This window comes from Chenopodium album, chromosome 14, assembly GCF_948465745.1.
Source record: "Chenopodium album chromosome 14, dcCheAlbu1.1, whole genome shotgun sequence".
Lineage (NCBI taxonomy): Eukaryota > Viridiplantae > Streptophyta > Magnoliopsida > Caryophyllales > Amaranthaceae > Chenopodium > Chenopodium album.
This window is the reverse complement of record NC_137847.1, coordinates 26,566,025-26,574,542: the sequence shown is the minus strand read 5'-3', so window position 1 is coordinate 26,574,542 and position 8,518 is coordinate 26,566,025.

The window sequence follows — 8,518 nt, the reverse complement described above, 5'->3', positions numbered from 1 at the left end:
CGTCTCAGCATCGTCTCCCCATTCAAACCTGGTCTTCTTCCTGATTGCTTGGAAGAAGTAAAGGCATTTGTCACCTGACCGGCTGAGGACCTCCCCAAGGCCGCCAGACAACCAGTTAGTCTTTGAACTTCCTTGACAGAACGGGGTGACTTCATGTCAATTACCGCCTGTATCTTTTCGGGGTTAGCCTCTATCCCCCTTTGATCAATCAGGAATCCGAGAAACTTCCCAGACTCAACACCAAAGACGCAATTCTTGGGGTTTAACATGACCTTATGCCGCCTGAGGGTGGTGAATGTTTCTCGGAGATCAGCAAGGTGATCCGTCTGTTGCTTGGATTTGACTATCATGTCGTCGATGTACGCCTCCACGTTCCTCCCAATTTGATTAATGAAGACCGTATTAATCATCCGTTGGAAGGTGGCAGGCGCATTCTTCAAGCCAAACGGCATCACAGTATAACAGAATAACCCCAAATTTGTGACGAAGGCCGTCTTCTCTTGATCTTTTTTCCAGAGGGGTATCTGATGAAAGCCGGAGTAAGCATCCATAAAGCTCATCAAGGCGTGACCGGCTGTAAAGTCGACCAGACTGTCGATCTTTGGAAGCGGGTAACTGTCCTTTGGACACGCCTTGTTGAGGTCTGTGTAATCAACACACATGCGCCAGGTCCCATTCGGTTTCTTAACAAGGACCACATTGGCCACCTAGTCGGGGAAATTACAGGGCCGAATGAACCTGGCGTCTAGCAGCTTTTTGACTTCGGCAGCTGCCGCCTGACTTCTTTCCTCGCCATGGTTTCTTTTCTTTTGCCGGATGGGCTTCTTTTTGGGATCCACGGCGAGTTTGTGGACAGCGAGATCCGGGCTGACGCCTGGCATCTCTTCCACTTCAAAGGCAAAGATGTCTTTGAATTCTTTCAGCAGAAGGTGCATGCTTGCACCCAGAGTAGCATAAGCAACCGTCCCAACCTTCACCGTACGCTCTGGACGGCTGTCGTCCAACACGAGATCAATATTTTCTCCACCCGGTTGGGGACGGAGCTCGTCTGACCGTTCCCCGGTCAGTGATTGCTATTTTTTCTCTTTCTTCACCTCCACCAGCAGAGGCGCATTTCTTTTCTTACCAACGGCTGGTGGGGCAGGGTTGGCATCCTTGACAGCGTCGAGGTCTATTGGTTCCTTCTCTTGGCCGTCTGGGGCCACAGTATCTTTCACGGCTGAGAGGTAGCACTCCCGAGCCGTCTTCTGATCCCCGCTCAGGGAACCAACAGAGCCATCATCCCGCTCATACTTGATAAGCATGAGAGACGGGATGATCACCGCCTTGGCTTCGTTGAGGGTTGGCCTACCAAGGATGATATTGTAAGCGGTCAACTCCTCCACGACCAAGAACCTGACGACAATATGCCGTCCCTGGCCTTTTTCTCCCAGCCGGATGGGCAAGTCAATTCTGCCGGCTGGGTAGACCATCCCACCCCCAAAACCAACCAAGGGGTGGGTTACCGGATGCATGCTGCTGGAGTTGTATTTCAGCTTCTGCAAGCACCGGAGGCTGATAATGTCCGACGAGCTGCCGGTGTCTATAAGGATCCGTCCAACCAGCTGGTTGGCAACCTTACATTCAATGAAGGCTGGGTCGTCATGCGGACGGCGGACGCTGCCCCTTTCCTTCTCAATTATGAGGACGTCTGGGAAGGTGGAAGAAGCAGACGCCTGCTCATCATCATCATCCTTGTCCATCTTTCGAAGATGGCTCTTGGTGCCCGGGATGGTAGGGCCACCACATGAAAATCCGCCTGATATAGTGTAGACCGGATCCTTGTCGGTATCCGAACTACTAGTAGGCTGGGGGGCAGCCTTGGAGGACTGACCCTTGCTCTTCTTCTTTGCCCCAGCTGGGGACTTAGAAATGTAGGACTTTAAAAGCCCTTTGTCAGCCAGACGGTCCAACGTCCGCTGTAGACTGAAGCAGTCGTTGGTGTCATGGCCAACCTCCTCATGGAACTGGAAAAATTTATTTTTGTTCCGTGACTGGACGGAACTCTTCATTGGATTCGGCTTCTCAATGGACAGCCGGTCCTTTACCTCCATGAGGATGGAGTTGCAGTCTTTGTTAAACTCGTACTTGGGGACGTACGGTTTAAACTCTCTCTTTTTCTTCTGGGACGGCTGGTTAGAATCACTAATCGCCCAGACTTCTTTTCTCTTTTTGCTCTCTTCTTTTTTATTACCCGGCTGAGCTGACTGGCTTTCTTTTTGTTTGTCAGACTTCTTAGAGTCTGACTGGCTACCAGGCGTGCAGAGGTCGGTAGCTTGTATGTAGCTCTCCGCCTCCCTCAGGGCCGCCTGTAGCGTAAATGCCCCTTTTCGAACAAGGTCGAAATTAAAAGCCGACCCGTCCTTCAGACCCTTGAAAAAGTCTGTAAAAGCTACCTCGTTAGACAGTCCCTGGATCTGTATCCTGACCAGGTTGAACCGCCTGACATATGAGCGTAACCCTTCCTTCTCACCCTGCTTAACGGTGCTCAAATCAAGGCTCGTTTTCTTAGTAGGGATGTTCATTGAGAAGTTGGTAGCAAACAAGAAGGCTAGCTTCTTGAAGCAATCAATTGAGCCGGCTGACAAGTTGCCAAACCACTGTTGGGTAATGCCCTTCAATGTAGCCGGGAATCATCGACACCAGGTGGCATCGTCCCAACCCTGTAAGCACATGAGGTTGGTGTATGCCATCAGGTGGTCTTCTGGGTTGGTGGTACCATCATAGGTGCCCACCAACACATTCTTAATCTTGGTCGGCTGAGCCGCCCCGATTATACTGGCTGCGAAGGCAGACGGCTGTTCGCCTAGCCTCATCAGCCGCAGCTGCCAGTCTAGTGGCTGGACATTGGTATATGCCGCCTGACCTCCGAATGGGGGTGGCTGCATGAACTGGAAGCCATACTGCCCATACTGCGCCTGGGGTGCGTATGGCATAGACCCTATCATCAGCTGAGGTTCGGTGTTGACGGATTTACCGCTTGTCCGACTCTCATGCAAGGACATAGAATTCCTTGCAGAAGCTTCCTTGAAGCTGTCTGGAAAGCTTGAGGTAGAAGCTGACTCAGACTGTTGTTGTCTCCTCCGATTAATGACATGTCTAGCATCGAAGGTAGACGCCTTTTGGGCCTCTGGCTGGGATCGTCAGGGCATCAGAATCTTAGACCAATCAAGTTTTGTGGCTGCCTTCTCCTTTGGATGAGAAGTTGGCTGCCTGTCCTTGACCGGCTTCTTCTTCTTCCCATCATTGGGAGTCTTTTTAGCCGGCTGGCTCTTGCTAGAGCCTGCCTTGCTTTTGTTGATCATGGCCTTGATTTCACCTTTGAAAGAGGTCATGAATTTCATGAGCTCATCCCGGGTGACTGGGGCTTGACCTTTAGCCTTCTGGCCTTCCAGGTGGGCGCCTGCTTGGGCCCGCCTGGTCTACATTTCGCTTCAGTTGATCTCTGGAACGAATGGATTTAGAGATGAGGGGGCCATCTTTGGTAATGTAGGTCTCCACATCATTGTCTTTCTCTTTCTCTTCCTCCTCCTCAGTGAATACCTCTGGCTGAGGCTGAGGCGGAGGTTCAGGGATTTCAAAGCCTTCCGGTTGAATAACCGGCTGCAAGTCCTCTTGGTTACCCGCCTGAGTAACCGGACGTAGAGAAGTAGAGTTAAGAATTGGTACAGAACTTTGAACCATCTTGAGGTACTCTCCCCACAAACGGCGCCAAATGTTTTGGGTGTTTTTGTCCCTCGGGAGAGTTACAGCTCGAAGACTGGTCCGAAGCGGCCTGTACCTGCAAGACAAACGGAGACACCGGTTGGTAGGTGCTCCGCCTCTGAAGATCAAGTTAGTAACTTGAAGGGAGAGAAAAAAGGTGCGGAAATTTAGGAGGGGATCTGCTAGGATTTCTAGCTCAGTTGTCTCTATCAAAGGGACAGTTTGTAATAAGTGGAAAAACGTGCCCTCCAAAAGAGGGGAATCTCCCTATTTATAGGGTCCTTGGGAATTGTGCCCCTGATTAGGTCACAGAACCCTAATCAGTGGTGGGCTGCGCCGCATTGCGGCTTTCTCGGGATTTGGGCCGGAAGGCCGTCATTTCCCCAAATATCTGGGATGACACGTGTCAAGCAGGGATGGTCCACTTTGGACCATCCTTGGGCTGACACGTGTCGCCCTCTGATTGGGCCACATGGCGGGGTAAAATTACCCTAAACGTGTCAAGCAGGGATGGTCCACTTAATCCCAGAATATTTTGAACACGTAAATTCGTGTTTTAATTCTTAGATTTCCATTCGTTAATATTAATCCCGTTTTAATCCCGATTAGGTTCTTAACTCATCCGATTTTGATAAAAAAAAGAGTAGTGTTTTCCATGTGGAAACAATGTTTTAAGAAAGATTCACTACCTTTGGTAGTGAGCACCACCCTCTCGTGGCCAAATTCAGCCTCTAAATATGATTTTTGGGCAGTTTTTGATTTTTAACGAAGTTTTTTTTTATGCTTTAAATTTTATCCTTGAGTTTTAAAGGGTTTTTGATTAGTTTAAAATGCTGGAAATTTATTTAAAGTAGTATAATTGTGATTTTAATGAAAGGGTGTGATTACCCATTAAAAAGGAGTTTAATTAGGGGGTTTTAAATAATTTTCAGATTTTTTTGAAGTAGTCTAAAGTAAATTTAAGTTGCTGGAAATTGTGTATACAAGGAGAATTAATATAGTATTATTGTCCCTTTATGTAGGAGACTTGATTCGGGAATTGTTGTAGTGTAATCGGCTATTTTAAGGGCTTATTTGAGGAAGTGATTATTCCTTAGGAGACTTTTGAGTGATTAAAAGTGGCACAAAGGATTGTTTATACGAGGTACGTACATGTCTACTTCGTTGTAAGTAGTATCATGTTTAGGTACCAAAAAGAAAGAACTTAGTTTCATGTTTAGAGAACACTTGGATGAAAATTGTTTGGTTATACATTTAATTAATTCATGTGCTTATGTTTATGAGACATGTTTTGGTGAATTGATTATGTTTGTATGGAATTATGGATGCAAGCATGTTGAATTATATTGGATTAATTGTTTGTATGGAATATTGATACAAGCATATTTTTATTGGATTGGTTTATTAACTACATTTGGATTATTGAAGGATTGGAGTTGAATGGTTTAAGTGGAATGAATTTATTAATTATTCCACAAGGTTATTATTATTTTATTTATTACTCAAGCATGACTTGTTAGTATGTTGAGTAAAAGTGGATTAAGCCGAAATGGCTAGGTGGGTTGACTATGTTCAACAATTTTGGATAATTTGGAAATTTAAAGGAATTAAAGGTCAATTTGTGATGTGATCACCATTGTCCTAAATAAGATTAAAAGTGAATTGATGTATGATTGTTATGTATGGTCTACTTGAATGAGTCGGCTATTAATTAAAATTGTAATCACGTAAAGTGAAACAAGGATGGACAATAAAACTTTGGAAAGTGTGCACTTCTAGAGTATTGACAATTATGGGTTGGGGTACACGGTGGTAGCCCATGGCTTTTCGAGGCTTGTTTGATCAACATGTCCTCTTCTCTTTTGGTATTTACATTTTTATTTTATAATGAAAGTTAGATGGGATCCTAGACTAACTTTGTGAGAATGGAGTCGCGCCCATTCTTGCATTACGCTAAACTTTTATTTTAAATGGTCATTTGGGACCAAAATGATTTGGTGGGTTGGACAACCTCGTCTATTGCTTACTCCAAATTAAATTAATCAAACTAAATATTAAGAGTCAAGTGTTTGGAACTGGTTACTAAGTATGTTGAGTCAATTGAATTGTTTAAGTATGGAGTCTTGATTAATGAATTCGTTTTGTATGTTTATTTACTTTAATTAATTGAGCATGTTAGGTTTTGTATGTTGTAGGTTGTATGTACTCAGCTTTGCTGATTGTGTGATTTTGTGTGTGTTTTCTTTTGGTCATGGCCTTCGCCTTTCAATGACCCCGTGATGATCCAATTATTACACTTGTATTATTGGGGAGCAGTATTGCACAGGTTAGCTTGATGATGTGAGGTTCGGGGATTTGACATACGCATTGTCAAGGGATTGGTGTGATTGAGAGTATTCGTTCTTTGTGTTGACTTATCTATGTTTTACTATTTCAATTGTGTTTTGGGATTTTAAATATTAGTTTGGTTTAATAAGGGCTTTTATGGTTCCAATTTGTAAGCTTTGACTTATTGGTTTTCTAAATTATATTATTGTAAGATTTAAGTTGGATTTCCGCTATAATACTTTGATAAAGCCTTAACGTTTTAACACGTGGCGGTAATATGCCAATGGTTCTCCTCTATTTTTTTATTTAAATTAATTGGTTTGGAAAAGGGAGAATTATTGGGGTGTTACAGATTAGGGAAAAAGGTAGCAATCAGTTGTATTAATCAGTTTTAGGGGTATTAAGTAACAACTATTTTTTAGGGGTAGTAATTTACAAAACGTGTGTTTTTGGGGTAGTAATTGATAAATTTTCCTATACTTCCTCTCACATTCATTACTTTTTAATAAAATATTAACCCCATTATCTTTCTTTTACAATATTTTAATACTCCAACTACCCCACTTACATCTTATTTTATTTAAGTCAATTAAATTGTCTAAAACTATGTGTCGGTCAAACTATAATACTTATTAAAACACGGAGGGAGGGAGTAAGTTAAAAGGGAGGGAATTAATTATTTTTTTCTATGGAAATCGAATCATGAGAAATTGGAAAGAGAATATGAAGAGCCGAAATTTAGAATTGGTTTAATAGGGAAAAAAACTTTCACGAGGAATTAGTGATATATAGTGGGGAATAGACCTGGCAAGTAGGTCGTTTCGGGTCGGGTCACTTTCGGTTCGAGCCATTTTGATTCAGGTCATTTCGGGTCAGTCAACATTTGGGTCGGGTACGGATCGGGTTTGGTCATTTCGGGTTTCGGGTATGATTCGGGTATGGTATCGGGTCGAGTTCAGGTCAGGTCATTTCGGGTCAGACCATTTTTAGGTCAAGTATGTTAAGGTCATATTCGAATTGGGTCAATATCAAGTCTGGTCATGTTCAGGTTGTTCCATTTGTGGATCAAGCTCAAATCAATAATTTTATATTTTGTTATGGTTATAATAAGAACTATCAATTCGAGTTATGAGCTTGTCTACGGTTGAAAATGAACAATTTCAGTTATTTTTGGCACTAGATATTTTTAGTTCAACTATAAAGTAATTTTAGTTCGGGATAATTCAGATATCAGATCTATTCAGGTATTAAGTTTGTTAGGGTCAAACACTTCGGGTCAATTTTGGGTCAGGTTCACTTGGGTTGGGTTAGTTCTAGTGTTGAGTCAAGATCGAATCAACTCCATTTTCGGGTCGGGTATGGGTTGGGTCAGGTCAATTTCGGGTTTCGGGTCATTTTCAAGTTGATGTTTTAGGGTCAATTTCGGGTCATGGGTTGACTCATCAGGTTTGGGTCAGGATTGCCAAGTCTAGTGGCGAAGAAGAAAGAGAATTTATTATTTTTTTGTTTACCACTTAGCCAATTAACGTTTTTTTGGGGCCTTAAATATTTTTAGGCACTATTGACCACCTTAGTGACGAGCGTAATTATATTATAAAACTAATAAATTTTGGATCTTTGATAGAGAATCGTAGCTAATTAAAAATTGAATCTTTAGTGTTCACTACAAGAAATTTGTTTTTTGGCAACAAAAGAAGTTGTTGCCAAAAATATCTTTAGCAACGACTTTGCATTTTTGACGACTTTCGATCGTTATGGGAGGTGTCGTTACTAAAGGTTTCTGAAACGACTTTATTTCGTTGCCAAAGGCTTGTTGTTCACAACATGTTTGTTGCCAAAAAGTTATCGTTGGCAAAACTCGCTGTAGGACTTAAACAAAAAACTTATTTTTCGCAACAATAAATGTTGTTACCAAAAAATTTAATTATTTTGCTACAATATCATATTGTTGCCAAATTTATTTATGGCAACAAATTAAATGATTGCAAAAGTTAATTTTCCATACTAATTATAAAAAATAATAATGCTGATAGGAAATTTTGGCAACAACAAAAGGTTTTTTTTTTTTTTTTTTTTTTTTTTTTTTTTTTTTTTTTTTTCGGACAACAGCAAATGCAAGAAAAGAAACTAGTCCTGTACCCATTAGCAATTAATTGGGCCTTGTGTACTTGATCCTTGGAAACCTTCCAAACCACGCAAATTTGTAAAACAGAAGCCTCCCTCTGGATGTCCCTAATTGTCCATAATATATCAATGTCTAAAGCTTGCCGATTACTTAAGATGCTAACTAGAAAAGTAGAATATGTGAATAGAATGTTCTTCGGCATGTTCTTGGTGCATGCCATCTAATTGCCATCAGACACGCTAGAGCTTCCTCATGGATGGCTGACACGGCTCTACAATAGTGCCCACCACCTTCCTGGAAATCATCATTCTGCATCGCCAG